Source organism: Tachypleus tridentatus, chromosome 1 (assembly GCF_004210375.1).
Source record: "Tachypleus tridentatus isolate NWPU-2018 chromosome 1, ASM421037v1, whole genome shotgun sequence".
Taxonomy (NCBI): Eukaryota; Metazoa; Arthropoda; class Merostomata; order Xiphosura; family Limulidae; genus Tachypleus; species Tachypleus tridentatus.
Window position 1 is genome coordinate 147109092 of NC_134825.1, and position 14815 is coordinate 147123906.

General features: G+C 32.7%; 1 long non-coding RNA gene across 1 annotated transcript in view; it reads left to right on the forward strand.

Annotated features, from left to right (window-relative positions):
- Positions 1-14815, forward strand: part of LOC143226357 (uncharacterized) — a 70207-nt gene that overhangs the window by 40136 nt on the left and 15256 nt on the right. Inside the window, exon 3 of the long non-coding RNA XR_013014559.1 lies at positions 2543-2659. This is a non-coding gene — a long non-coding RNA (uncharacterized LOC143226357). The remainder of the gene's footprint in view (positions 1-2542; positions 2660-14815) is intronic.

Sequence of the window (14815 nt, forward strand, 5' to 3'; positions counted from 1 at the left end):
TTATACTCCGTTAGTTTAAACTTTCTATGTAAAACCTGTTTATTCTCTTCATTAAAACTTGAGATGTAAAATCTGTTATATACTCTTGGAACTTGTTCTGCAGAAAGATATTCGGATGTAGATGGCCGATCGTATCGATTATTTAGCTCTCACGTGTATCGTCTCATGATCATTAAAACTGAGAACATCAAAAACTACTAGTCGTGCCTTTTATCCACATGAATGATGTCAAATGGCTTCTCTTACCGTTACATTTATGACTCAGTAAAGTTTCTGTGTAGACCTAATGTGTCTACAGGTTGTGAAATAAAGAATTGAGCTTGTCATTCACGAGTACATCTACTTAAAAAAACAGAGAATTAAAAAAATAATTGATAGGAGCAGAGGTACATTCATCATTTTTATATCGGTCCAATCTGGCGTAACAATCTTTGCATAAAGATGCGATTGTGCCAGATCTAAGTATTCGCTTCCTGAACCTGATATAAAAAATTCTGTCGGTCACTGAGAATAGATGATAATATTTGATCTATTGACTCTCATCAATCACAGTTTGTATAAGGGGAATAAAATAAGTCTAGCTCAGATTTTGTACTCTAACAGGAATTTTCATGTGACAGAAAGTCGTGATTACTTGTCAGAAAAAGTCTGAAGTGTATGTCCTTATCTCTTGGATTCTGAACATGCCATCTTCCTATTTGATATCTTGAGCCAGGTTCTGATCTAGTTTCATTGTTCGTCGTTTCCCAGCATTAACAGATATTTTTTCTTGTTTAGCATCTGATGCTAAATTTATACCTGACTGAACAACTTACTTTCCTGAGGCTAACACTCCTTTCTTATTCTCTTTTTTTTTTCAGAAAGGGCAGAAATAAAACATGTTGTTCAATATATCTTCCAATCTGTAACCTGTTGACATTGGTTACCAGCATGATAAGGTCAATTATTTCTCACCATCTCATAAATGGTTGGATCGTGATAGCTCGGGACTGAGAAGATGAAGTGTTATAATCAACTTTCATTGTTCAAATGAAATAGGTCGACCCATGTCATCTCAATGATTTAAAATTTTGTTTATAAATGGATATTTAATGAGAAATTGTAAACGTTTCAATGATTATATCTCCATCCTAATCTTTAACATGAATTATCTATACAAGCAGTACATATGCGTCACTAACAATAGTAGGTATGTATGTGTGATAGGCTAAACTTCAAGCTAACTCTAACATAAGATCCGTAACTAATCAGTAGGCAGTTTGGTATTTGTACTTATAATTGAGCTCATAGTCACTCTAATTCTAGTTACAACAAAACACTAAACCTGGAACAAACACACAGTAACAATACTTATGCTCATAGCTGAATTCTTTAGTTAACAAAATTAATTAAGTCTTGGTAACTGAGGTAAGGTGGTGTTCCTGTATAGGAAACTGTTAGAATGATGTCAGCTGATACTGGTGAATGATGCAAGACTTCAAAGTTTAACAATGTTAATACATTTATATATATTGTTGGGTTCTAATGTCAAATTACTTTATATTAAAATATTTATAAATTAAATTTAAACCAAATGACTGTTTAATTTATAAATTTACGCTTTATGTTTATCAGGTTAACCACAAAACCATCACAACTACTTGTCACAACCACCTTGCCTCAGCTACAGACTTGAGTTTCAGAGGTGATAGTTCACCAAGGCTATGAGGCTAGGGAATCCTACCATGACATTGCATTGTTACTGCTCTGTTAAAGTTACTTAAATTGATATTACTTAACCGATCTGTATCCCTATTGATAACTTTACCCATCAGGACTTAAAACGATTCATTAGCAACTATTGTAGATGGCACGATAAATCACTCGGTAAGCACTTTAATAACATCATCCTTAACTTTTTTTTATTATTTATCTGCAAATGGTAGTACCATGATGGAGAGAGCGGTAAGTTTACAAACTCATAACGTTAAAATCAGGGGTTCTGTTCTTCACGGTAGACACAGAATACAGTGCGTTATAGCTTTGCTCTATTACAAACAGAGAAGCAAGTAAATATTAATATTGCAGATTATGTACATTTTCTTGCTTGAAGAAAATATGAGCTTAACAACATTTATTCGAAGCCTATTGTATTAAATTTCATATACAGTGTCAAAGGTTAAAAGAATCAGCAAAACTTGGTGTCACAGACATACCAAAACAGCTATGATTGAGAAATTACTTTAATAATTTTAGCTAGAGGTATTATAAACCCCATAAACATTTCTGAAGCTAGCAGGCTCAAATTTGGCAGATGGACTTGGGGTAGTCCGACAGGTATCCTCATATTAAAAGAGGGTATAAAACCTCTCCGAAAGATGGAATGTTATTCAGACATGATGGGGATTTAAAAGTATATTTTAGGAGTCGCTGAGCCCAAATCTGATATCCAATTTTGTGTTTCTGGCACCCTTTCTCTTCGGGATGGCGAATGCGTCAGTTGTTAAAATAGCGTTTCAAAGTCCTCTTACAAGCCATTGGGTTTATTATTTTCTTATTTCAGGTACTGCTACACATCAGCCGTTGGAGTGGTTATAGAAGTAACTGGAAATAATGGAGGGACTTCGTCGATACATTGAGACCTCTGTGAATTAAGACACGAGCTATTGAAATTATGCTAGTAAGTGTTAAAAACGTTAAAAGAAAATTTTGAAGGAGCATTTAATGGCAGAAACTTTACGTAAATGTGATAAAACTATAAATACCAAGAAGAAAATGTAAATATAGTTTTCTGTGAAGTAGATGGTTTCATAAGTTTACAATGAGAATAAACTGAAATAACATTTTGGAATACAAATCATACAATTAATAAATAATATGTTCATTTTCTTCAAACTTTATTAGACATAGATGAATTTAATTAAGCCTTCCCAGATGGATTATTTTTGCACTAAAGGCTAAACAATAAACAGTTTGTTAGTTCCCTTATATGTGATAATATTTTGACATAATTTGCAGAAGTAATTATAGTTGAAATACTGCAATAACAATAGAAATAGTCTTTCTAAAGATCAGACCTCCGCTAGTACAGCGGTAAGTCTATGGATTTATAACGCTAAAATCAGACGTTCGATTCCCCTCGCTGTGCTTAGCAGATAGCCGGATGTGGCTTTGCTATAAGAAAAACACACACAAACACTTTTAAATATCATCAGTATTTCTTCAATAGCGTATAACATGATGAACAAATAATGTGAAATTCAACTATTTATTAATAATGTTTTATTTTAATTTGTAATTAAAAGGATTTATATATTTTCTGCACAATTTGGACATTTTGTACTCAAAGTGGATTTGTATTTTTTTCAAAGTAGCATCCTTAAAGTACATTGGTACTTTTGTTTATATGTTTACGTTTTGTCTTTGTACCGTAATGTTCTAATACCATGTATAGCGTTTCATTCTAAATTAATTAGAAATAAAAAATGAGAGACTTTGGGGGTTCTTGATGAGGAGAAGCCCACTTGAAGTGGCCCGGCATAGCCAAGTGGTTAAGGCACTCGACTCGTAATCCGAGGGTCGTGGGTTCGAATCCCCGTCACACCAAACATACTTGCCCTTTCACCTGTGGGGGCGTCATAATGTAACGGTCAATCCTACTATTCGTTGGCGGTGGGTGGTGATGACTATCTGCCTTCCCTGTAAATTTACGCTACTAAATTATGGACGGCTAGCGCAGATAGCCCTCGTTTAGATTTGGGCGAAATTCGAAACGAACAAACAAACCCACATATTTGTGTTAAGTACGTAAGTAAAAGCAATAAAAACTCATTAGAAATTTGTTTCAAGTACAAATATGTATGAAAGTTTAACTTTTAAAGTTAAACAAGAACAGTTTCCTATAAAAAGCTAATTACCGATAAAAATATACTGTTGCAAACTTCTCTAAATATACAGAAAATTTAATGTATTTTAAAAAGTCTACTGTATTATGGAGTGAACTTACTTCTAAAAGTCTACTTTATTATGCATTTAATTTTCTTCTACAATTCTACTACATTGTGAAGTTAATGGAGATGTAAAGGCGGCCCGGCATGGCCGGGTGGTTAAAACGCTTCTAATATGAAGGTCGCGGGTTCGAATTCCTGTCACCCCAAACATTCTCTTTTTTCCCAGCCGTGGAGGCGTTATAATGTGACGGTCAATCTCACTATGCGTTGGTAAAAGATAAGCCCAAGAGTTGGCGTTGGGTGGTGATGACTAGCTGCCTTCCCTCTCGTCTTACGCTGCTAAATTAGATAGCCCGGTTGTAAGTTTGTACGAAACTTAAAAACCAAACAGAAAAACTCTTAAAAGCCTACTGTATTATGGAGTTGTATGATGGAGTTAAGTCGTTTATAAAAGTCTGTTGCATTATGCAGTTAATTTACTTCTAAAAATCAGGCGCTACGTTTTTTATAATTAAAAATTATATCTATAACAGTAACATACCTCAGTTTAGTTAAAAAAGCTTAACTTTCAATATGGTTAAAGAAAGTATTTAGTAATTAATATTAAAATTACAAGATGGAAAATCGACAGATAAGTTTCGCAACTTATTGAATCATCCATATCATAAGAATAAATACGTTTTTTGTGAAAGAAGAAATTTTGATGACTTTGAAAATCGAATTTTTGTAAATTCGCCCACAATGTTATCTTTACCTTTTATTGAGATAAAGTTTTCCTTTTCTGAAGAAAACGTAAAAAATTCCATGTAAAAATTAATATGTTGCATATTAAGTAGTTCATAATATAGTAGAACAAATACAGATTTAAGTTTACGTTTAGCAAACTAGTATGGTCCACATATTCCCTTCTTGCCACGTGTTTATATTCTGCATTTCAAAAAGGTGTCTCAGATCCTTTGTTGCTTCAAAACGAAAACATAGATAGTTGAATATCAGCAGGAATTGTTGTTGTTTTTTTAGTTTCTTTGCTTTAGGTCTAACTAAAGAAAGGTTTCATCTTACATCAATTGAATTGACGTTTATGCCATTTGAAATATGAATATCGATATCTTATATTTGGTATAAGATAAATTTAATCTTATACATTGATACATTTTTCTAATATTAACTGATTTATTAAAAGAAATATATCAGAAATCCCTTCAAAAATTAAGATTTGTGATTGGCTAAGAGATTTGCATATAAAATGTACTATATGACAATATTAGATATCTTTAGGACATTTTTAACGTGTAAGAAAAAGATAATTAATGCTAAACAAAAATTAATTAGTTGAATGTTATCCACCTGTTTTACTGCGGGAAAACTGAAACTGCTATAAACACTATCCCATTCTAGCAGAATATACAATATATTTTGTTTTCTAGAACATTAATAATAATCTGTTATCATGATAAAGAACGTTCTAATATAAAATCAAAATACTAGTTATATTTTTTAAAATTGGCTTTATTTTGTTAAACCACCCTAACATTCAAATTTAGGTGATTCTTTAAGAAAAAAATGGTGGAGGGTTTAGCAGAATCTTATATCGCATATAAGAAAAGAAACATTATATATATATGGATGTTTTAAATACATCTAAAAGACGCCAAATCATTAACGTTTAAGATTCAAGAATTAATAGCAAACTAGGTTATAGTGCTCATTGATAAAGCTTTATAAAGTTTTATGAATTAATTATGATAAAAGAAATCAATAATTCAAAAATGTTTAAACTTATTCATTAATCTAAAGAAACAATAATTAATAATTTCATTAAGATTTATAAAAAAAATGTATCCTAAATGAAATTCTTGTGTAGATTTACATTTTCTATAAACTATTCCTAAACTCCACAAATCTGTGGTTAATCTATATGTATTTATACAACTGTCTAAACGCATCTCGCTCTCCTAATTTCTATTTCTATTCTTTTATTTTTATTTTATTATTTAATAAACAAACGGAGGTTACGACTGTTATACGGTATATCCCCACGGCAATGTGGGTCCTATTTCTACAGATACCTCTAAAATCAAGGGTACATTTTATATCCCACTTTATAGTCTGTAGCCCCCCAGTGGCTCAGCTGTATGCTTGCGGACTCCACCGCTAGAAACTGGGCTTCGATACCCGTGGTGGGAAGAGCACAGATGCCTCATTGTATAGCTTTGTGCTTGATTACAAACAAACAAATAAATAAACATCAAAGCCTGTGCTCTAGGGATCCTTTTGCTTGATGCAGCGTTTTTTCGTTTTTCTTTGGGTTTGTTTTTGTTTGTAACAAATTGTCATCAGGCAGAAGTCTGTATTTGCTGTTTTTAACGCAGTCCTTCTTTATCAATTTATTTTACTTGACTGTTCAGTGTTAATATTCTCTGTTTCTACATATATATATATATATACTGATGGATGTTTTGCAAAGCATTTCAAAGGCACCAAATCGTTACCATTTAAAATATTCATGGCAATATTACTTTCCACTGTAAGGTTGCTGATTTCTTATGGAAAGGTTTCACTATGGGCTGGCTATATGCACTCTGTCCACCATGGAGAATTTAACGCCAGATTTTAGCATTGCAAGTCCATAAATATACTGCTAGGCAACCAGAATACTACCATAAGGATAACAATTGTTGGTTATTGATGTCGACAATTAAATAACTAAAGAGTCGAATGAACGCGTTCTTTCTACGCGACAAGTGCAGAAATTATAAAAAATGAAAAAAAGAAATAAGTAATTGTTATTGTTTCTAGAAAACAGTAAATATAATATTTATTTTGATATGTCAAGATAACTTTACTGTTTTTTTATAATATGTAATAAAAGCAGTATATTTCTAATATAATTTGAGTATCAAGAATGAAAAAAACAACAACAAATGGCTGACAAAAGCAGCAACCACAAAGTTAACATCAGTTAATTCGTAGTTATAATAAGACACAAAGAAGAATATTTTAACATTTAATGTGTCGCGATTAATGTATAAAAGTACTTTATTTGATATGGTGGATGAGGGACTAAGATTATTTTAGTCTCCTCATTTTGCACAAACTAATAAAATATTGAAGGAATACATATATTGTGTTTATTTTTAACTAAAGAAAAATTGGTTTGAATTTCACGCAGAGCTACACAAGGACTATCTGCACTAGCCACTCATAATTTAGCAGTGTAAAGATAGAGGGAAAACAGCTAGACATCACCTCCCACCGTCAGCCATTGGGCTACTCTTTTACCAACGAATAGTGGGATTGGGTATCACTTTATAACGCCCCCACGGCTGAAAGGGGGGCATGTTTGATGTGACAGTGATTCGAACCTGAGAACCTGGGATTACGAGTTGAGTGCATTAACCACCTGGCCATGCCGTGCCACTAAAGAAAGAACAATAGCTTTAAATAATATGTTGAGTATAAACAGCCTATCCACCATTGTTAAGGTCTGAATACCTTTTAGAAGATGGCGAAGAATAAAATGATTAACTACATTTGTCATATATTATTGTTTTAGGCTAAATATTGTTTTTCACATTACATTCTTAATTTAGTCTCTTAGGGATTTTTAAAGCTTTTGAAGTTTATAGAAATAATACTTAAACTTTTCTACACACGTCATATCCATTGTGACGACACATTTCGCTCAATTCAGAATTTTTCAGACTGACTGATATACAACAAACACAAGGTTGATCAAACACTGTTTATGTATGTTTGTTTTTTCACAGTAACAATTGTTATGGTGTGAACGCCTTCAAGAAGCTGGCAAAGCATGACATAACCAACTGTGTTATAATTAGGAGTTGGCACTCTCCTTTTTATTCCTATTTTTCAACATTATATAAAGCCAGTTATTGGTAATTTGTACCTATATCATTATCATTTTAGCAAAAGTAGTTTGACACCCATGTTTCAGCATGAAATGAAAGAGGGATAAGAAAGTTATACCTTTATTTCCACGATAAACAAAATTAAAGATATAAAACAGTCAATAATGTGTTAGTATGTCAGGCATTAGTGTTCTTTATTCATTAAGTTAAATTTATGAGAACATTAAATAATCTTTTTTTCTCTAAAAAAACACAAATCCCTAGTTTTTCGTTCCAAAATATAGACACCAACCGAAAAATGTTTGAAAAATTGAAAACGTTTTATTTCTGTTCATGGTTTCATTATTTAAGTAAACTCGACTTAAATTTTGTCTTTTCTTAAAAGCAAAAGCTAAAAAGAGGTTTATAAATCTTTAAATATTCAATATCTGTTATCTATTCAAACAAAAAATTAATAAACTGTATATTTTATATCATTTGCGTTAAAGCTCGAAAATTTATGAAAATAAGCAAAAACAAGAACAATCCACACAATTAGAAGGTATTTTACTGAGAGTAAATATTATATAGTTTTACTTTTGTTCCTGTTTCTTAACTAATCTTACTTTATAAGAGCGATATTCTAGGTCGCGTGCTACTCTTGAAACTGATATAACACATCTGAGGGTCACGGGTTCGAATCCCGGTCGCACCAAACATGCTCGCCCTGTTAGCCGTAGTGGCGTTATAATATGACGGTCAATCCCACTATTCGTTGGTAAAAGAGTAGCCCAAGAGTTGGCGATGGGTGGTGATGATTAGCTGCCTTCTCTCTAGTCTTACTCTTGTAAATTAGGGACGGCTAGCACAGATAGCCTTCGAGTAGCTTTGTCCGAAATTCAAAAACAAAACAAAAACATAACACATCACATTAGTGTAGGCGCCACATATGGGTCATGAAATCGAAATCCGGAGCCATATATCTTCGCCCTTTTATTCAGTGACGATGAAAAGATGCTTAACAGTTGACGGTTGGTGTTCTTACTTGGCAGATGATCAGGGAACTTTGCAGATTACCTCAGTAGCCTTGAAATAAACAAGGGGAAAAATCAACAATATCATTAGACCTATTTTATACATCGTCAATAGTTCTCTGTTTATTAGCGATGATTGCGAACACAACACCAGAATTTTCAACGTAACAGTCTCCTGCAAAGTATGCTGGGTGTAATAATCCGTTTGTTTGTTTTTGAATTTCGCACAAAGCTACACGAGGGTTCGAGCCCGCGACCTTCACATTGCATGTCGAGCGCCCTCTCCACCTGGCCATGCTTTATTAATTAAATTAAACGCTTGAGTGCTATCCAGTAGCATGAAAGTGGTAAAACGGTAATTACCACAAGTACAATGACATTTCAACGGAACAAATGATTGAGTTTTGTCTTTTGAAACTTAAGTAGTCATTTTTGATCATGTTGAGGGCCCTGGCATAGCCAGGTGGTTAAGGCACTCGACTCGTAATCCGAGGGTCATAGGTTTGAATCCCTTTCACACCAAACATGCTCGCCCTTTCAGCCGTGAGGGCGTTATAATATGACGGTGAATCACGCTTTTCGTTGGTAAAAGAGCAGCCCAAGAGTAAGCGGTGGGTGGTGAGAACTATCTGCCTTCCCTTCTAGTCTTACATAGCTAAATTACGGATGGCTAGCGTAGATAACCCTCGTGTAGCTTTGTGCGAAATTCAAAAACAAACAAATAGATTATTACACCCAGTATACTTTGCGCGAAATTCAAAACAAGTCAAACCGATCATGGTGAAGTATATCCGAAGAATCGATCCATCAGGATTCTAATGGTCCTTTTTCGAGTCTATTTTCTTACTTACAAAAAAAATTATTCTCTGTCCTTATTTTCAAAGTTCTAGTATCGCTCGAAGAAACAGATAACAAAATAGTTACTGCCCTAACGATTTTTTTGTGCACTTATTATTATTTTCATTCGTGGAGCAATTCTGATAATTTAATAAGATATTAGAACATGCATAGTTTATTTTGTGGAACTTACTAAATACACTATTTATTTTCATACATGTAAGTAACCTCACTGCTTTCATTGATATGTAAAAGAAGCAATAAAATACTAGTTTTGTTAATATGAATGAGGACGCCGAAAATGTGAGTCTTGATTTGCTGCAGCGGACATTTCTGTTCTTGCTACACGTCTCAAAATTGTGAAGTTTGCGAGAATAACGAGCGAAAAACTGACAGAAAAGTTTATGGAAGAAGTCGGATTTATCATATGATTGATGTAAAAAGACTAGGCTTTTAGAAGTGTGTTAAAAATAAAAGAAGTTAGGATTATAAAAATTCGGAGTAACACGTGTACTGGTTTACGAATGGCCTTTGTTGGTAGATGGGAGCTACAGTGCGTGGAAGGTGGGATAAACCGGTTTAATTTAAGAAGAACTAGAGAAGCAAGACACTATAGTTTAAGTATTGACCTTTAACCTCTAAAAGAGAAATTACGGAGATTAAAAACTCAAAATCATTCGTAAAACATTAAAAAATTATGTGTGGTTTTAAGTATCCACCGCCAAACGTTCGTGCTAGAAATTAAAACAAACTTGTGAAACCAAAGCTTTTGCTTCACACATATAGGCACATAACTACCATACAGAATTTATAACAGAGGACATGGTGAAACATGCCTTCTTTAACTCGGTAGACTTGTCGTAAGGTGCATGTCCGAACTGTATTTCATATATCTGATCTATGACAAATCCAAGATCTTACACAAAGTGATCTCCAGTTATTATAGTATCACTATTTATAGTTTATATTTTATGCATTATTGAGAGGTTTGCATATTTTAATTTGCTTACATTTTTTTACAACTTACGTGTTTGGCATAATACGAAAGAGAACCATCCAGTTTATTATAACATGAGTTTTTTTTGAAATCGCAAGTTTTGATGCTCGGACAAAAATTTATTACGCAGTTCGCAAACGAACCTTTATTGTAGGTTGTCATGTTCAGATATCAAAGTGCCTCAACTTGCGATTAAATTCAGATCGAACATTATTTTACCATTTGGTAATTTGTAAATCATACTTCATGAATATTCATATACTACAATTAATGAATATGACCATTTCCAATAAATCATAGTACCTAGATATACATATTTATACACTAACAATCTATTGGTTTTGAAAAGAACTGTTTCATTTCACCTTATATGTGGTTTTAATATTTAACGTAATTACACTTTTCACTAGCTGTAATGCAATACATTTTGAATTTGATTTAGATATTTATATCTTTACATTCAAACAACATATTTTCGTTCGATTCATATGTATAAAAATGATATAGTATGTCCAAACGAAAAACAGATAATATTAATTACTTATATAGCGCTGTTTTATTCATATGTCTGTTTTGGTCCACAAATTATTAAACGACAAAATCATTGTTGCTCTAACTAAGTATAGTGACACTGATATAATGGTTTTATAAAGGAACGATTTACTGTATAACAAATCCAACATCTTAAGTAAATATATATATTTGTTCCCAGTGGCACAGCAGCATGTCTGTGGACTTACACCACTATAATCTGCGTTTCGATACCCGTAGTGGAAAGAGCACAGGTATCTCACGGGTTTGCTTTGCTTTAACTTTAAACAAAATGAATATTTATAGATATTAAATGATACAAAGAACGACGCTTAACGTTTCGTTATAATATCCATATAACGTGTGTGACGCTGCATTTTGAAGTACAAACCATTAGGTAGAAGAGAAGCGTTTAATTTAAAAAGTAAGTAAATCTAATTGGAATAAAAAGATATACAATTACAGTTTCTCGTTATTTGTTGATTTTGAGAAAAACCTTTAATTATAATGCAAAATAGTTTCCTTTACAAGATGAATATCTGTCATCATCCCCATTTTCTTGACGTATGGTTAGTGGAAAACGTTGTATTCTCGTTTTTCAGAACTCCAATTGTCGAATGCGATAGTATTTGCACATAGGACGTTCATTACAGCGATTGAATATTGTTTCCTAATTTTAGAAACCTGTAGGCTTGTATATCAAGCACTTGACATCAATGACTCCAAGGAAAATTTTAAAAGTTGTTTTATTTATATCATAATAAAGACAGATTCACAATGTCTACATGGCTTTCATAATTAGTAGTTATTGCTAACAATTGAACACATTTACACTGACATTAATCTATTGAAAATTTCTTTCATCATGAGCCTCAAATTTTAATGTTCCAAAAAGTCTACACGTTCTTTTACATGTCAGGGCTCAACGTATGATTAATTCTTTGTTAGGTTTGTTTGTTTTGAATTTCGCGCAAGGCTACACGAGGGCGATCTGCGCTAGCTGTCCCTAATTTAGCAGTCTAATAATAGAGGGAAGGCAGTTAGTCATCACCACCCACCGTCAACTCTTGGGCTAATCTTTTACTAATGAATAGTGGGATTGAGTGTCATATTATAACGCCCCCACGGCTAAAAGGGCCAGCATGTTTGGTGCGACTGGGATTCGAACACGCGACCCTCGGAGTACGAGTCGAACGCCTCAACACGCTTGGCCATGCCGGGCCTGCAAACCTAAGTCAAGTTTATGCTGACACCAAAGTTCAATTTAAACTATTAAATTTCTCCATAAAAATAAATTTCAACAACGAAATAGATCAAAAAGGTTTTTACAGTTTAATGACTAATATTAAAGTTGTATTTCATACTTATATATATATATTAATTTTGTTTAAGCATACGACTTAATTCATTTGCTAAAATTTGTAATGGTAAATAATAATTATGCTTATCTTCAAATTACAACAACAGTACGAAGGTTATTGTTTTCACCAAACGACTATATTCTTGCTTCAAATGTAAAAGCAGTTTATTATCACGTCCTTTGACATTAATTCTCAGACTTCAGTGTATGTGAATGATTATGTTATTTTTTTACACGGAGGCTCTGTTCGTCGTTGGCCCTTGCTATGATGTTAAATATATTAAAACAAGACAGCAGTACCACATTCTCTAAGGATATTTTAATTGAACAAGACATAGAGGGAGATATTAGATTAGCATGTTCCTTCACTCGCTTTATTAATCTTCTTTTAACAAAATCGATGTAGTCTTTCTAACAGCAAGGACAGGTATAAACTACAAATGGTGGTGATTGTAAAAAAGAAATTCGATCCCTAAATCTAAAACAAAAGACTGCAGGCGACAGTTAGTACACGTTTCAACCTATCTGCGGATACATCGTTTTAATAATATTCTTTGGTTGGATTTTAACAATTTACACATATACGGTAAGCTGATAATTACAGAACACTTGGATACTGTAACTACATCTGGTGTACTAGTATTTTGTTTATTTAAATAACTACCAAGTATTCTTTCGATAACAGAAATAGAAAAGTCATTTTTACATAGAGATTCTGTAATGTTATTGAATTCTTTATCTAATATTTTATATGAACTAGATATTTTATAAGCGCAATTAAACAGTATTTTATCCATAAAGCTTTTTATTCGGAAGAAAATGAGATTATTTGTTTTTTACTATAAAGTTAATTACGTTCAGAAGAATAGATCAGGGTATGGTCATATTATGGAAAACGTCATAAATCAAGATGGTCTCTTCCAATAGTATGTGTGTATGATTCAATATCAAAACTAGAGGGATTTCAGAATAACTCATACTTCCGTCAAGCAGCAATGATCATATTCAGCTCTGAAAAGTTACGAAAATGTGTCCATATGCCCATCGTTGTTAATGGACACCGACCATTTTTGGCAGAGCTATGTGGAATAATATTTTACATATGTCCACCAAATTTCATTTAAATCCAGTCATTTTGACTGAACTATAGAATAAAAATAGTGTGAAAATTCGGTTCCCATATTAACATAATTTTTTTTTTATTCTCGTGGCATTGCTGTGGCCTTGATTCTCCAAAAACTAATCACTTCTAAGTTGTGTCATGCATGGGCGAAAAAATAACTTCTATTCACTTTCGGTCTCAGTGCACACTACTATTAAACCTCACTGATGCTTTTTTGGAAGAAATTTAGAACTGTGCTTCAGAGCTTTGAAAAATAGTACTGACATATCCGTCCATTAGACGGGTGAAATAAGAACTGGTTTGTAACAAGGGCTGGGAACTTTGCCTCATTTTATTTTTCTTGACGTAATAAACATTAAAAGTCCAATAAAGATACTTAAAGGTACCAAAACTAAAAATAAAGACAAGCTGTTTTAAGAATTATATTAATATGAAATTAGATGGTGGAGTTCAACCCCTTCATGACCTTTCTCGTGTCATACTGTATCACTGTGTGAAGTTTGGTGCTCATTGGTCAAGAAATGTGGAAATCTATAAGAAACATATATGTACATGCATATTGATGTTTACTTATAACATTCGATGGTAATGAACGTTTTAGAAATTCAAGAAAGTGAGCAAAAGCATGACTGAAAGTTCCAATGTCGAAAATAAAAGTTCGTAATGGAATATCTTCTTTATGAATGTTAGATAAATCATAGAAAATTAGGGCTGATACCTTATGGTGTAATAGGGAAGTTGAGTCTTTCATTAAAAATTTCAGTAAATACTCTGCAGTATCAACTTCTTTTTTATCAGCACGATTTCTGTGCAAATCATTTGCTTTTACTTTTAACGAAAATTAAATGTTTATAAGAATTAGTTAGTTTACACATTTGATTTGTTTAATGTGTTAGAGTAAATAATGTATTTGTTTTGTGTCACGTTATGTAAAAACATTGTTGAATTTATCGCGAGTCACAACTTAAAGTAATCATATCTGTGTAATAATTTATCTTGAAAAATAAATAGTCTACAAACTATAAAATGTGAAATATGCGATCGTGACATTTTTTCTTCAGATCTGATGGTCATGGAAAGAATCTCTAATTGTAACTTAATAACTAAACAAAATAATATCTTTTATAAACAAAACAGGACTCGTGTATAGATC